This window comes from Propithecus coquereli, unplaced genomic scaffold, assembly GCF_000956105.1.
Source record: "Propithecus coquereli isolate 6110/MARCELLA unplaced genomic scaffold, Pcoq_1.0 Scaffold168, whole genome shotgun sequence".
In the NCBI taxonomy this organism is placed as follows: Eukaryota; Metazoa; Chordata; class Mammalia; order Primates; family Indriidae; genus Propithecus; species Propithecus coquereli.
The window spans coordinates 3687024-3688370 of NW_012141413.1; the positions used below are offsets into that span (position 1 = coordinate 3687024).

At 36.5% G+C, this 1347-nt stretch overlaps 1 protein-coding gene across 1 annotated transcript in view; it reads right to left on the minus strand.

The window, feature by feature from the left end:
• The window catches only part of LOC105808125 (zinc finger protein 501-like), a 66829-nt gene that overhangs the window by 55486 nt on the left and 9996 nt on the right, over positions 1-1347 (minus strand). The window lies entirely within an intron of this gene.

The window sequence follows — 1347 nt, forward strand, 5'->3', positions numbered from 1 at the left end:
TATACCATTTATGCTCCTACCGGCACTGATTGGGAGATTCAGTTTTTTCACATCTTCACTAGCATTTGATATTGCCTTTTTTTTTTTTTGGATGTTCTAATAGATGTACAGTGATGTCTCACTGCAGTTTTGATTTGCATTTCTCTAATAGCTAATAATATTGAGTATTTTTTTGTGTGCTCATTTGCCATTTGTATATCTTCTCTGGTAAAATGTTTGCTGATGTCTTTTGTCCATTTTGTAACTGGTTATCAGTTTTTTCGTATTTCTGAAAGCTCTGATTACCTTAAAAATCTATCATCTTACTATAGTGTTTTAGGTGACCCTTTGGGGTAAGCTGTATTGATAACTGTACCACTAGCAAATAAAGACAATGTTTTTTTTTCCATTGATTAAAAAAAATCAATTAGAAAAGTTTACAGAAACTTTTAACATTCCCTGGCCTCAGGCTTTTCCATTGGTATTAAGTTGTGTTTTACTGTGTTTGGGAAACATCAGCTTTCTCCCTTTAAAATAACAGCAGGAAGGTGCCTGCACCTGGACAAAGTAGCCAACAGCCAGCTCTCTTTAAAGGCGATATTCTTCATTATTGCCAAGGCCTTATAAAGCTCCTCTAAAAATTTTAAATTAGGGCGGGAAGGGCAACGGCAACATACGTAACCTAAACATCTGTACCCCCATAATATGCTGAAATAAAAAAAAAAAATTTTTTTAAATAATTAAAGATTCTTTGAATTGGGTGCTCTTTGATGATGTAAACATCAAAGATCATGGCCTCCAATGTGGAGGCTTAGTTTATTGGAAACACCAAATAAAAAATTCCCTCCAACACTGTTTGAAGGAGTCGTATCAGGTATTGTTAACAATCCCTGTGCTGCTGAATTGAAGAGCAATGTCTCTTAGGATATTTTGTCACCCCTCTATCTATAGGTAGCTCTGAAGAAACCCAACACTCTACTAGTTTCTGCAAACTTTTCTCTAGGCATGACCACCAATCTATTTTAGATGGGGATTCTATCGGAGGAAAAGGGCTAATTATCTTCCTGGCCATCAAGAAGATAGCTCCATGTGTTTCACTGGGGAGATATTTTTGCCTTAGTCGGTGTTACTTCTCTTCCATAAATGGTTAGAAGTCTTTCTAGAACCTTAGAAAAAATTGCTAATGAAACTACAACCTCCATTCAGCACAATAAAAAGCTACTGATTCACTGGCTGAGGAGGTACTAGGCAAGCACACTGCTTTAGATTACACATTACCTGAGCAAGGAGGTGTATGTGTGGTGGTAAACGCCTTTTGTTGTGTGTACATAAATAGTTCCCCTGAAGGAGAATCTCATCTAGAAAAAA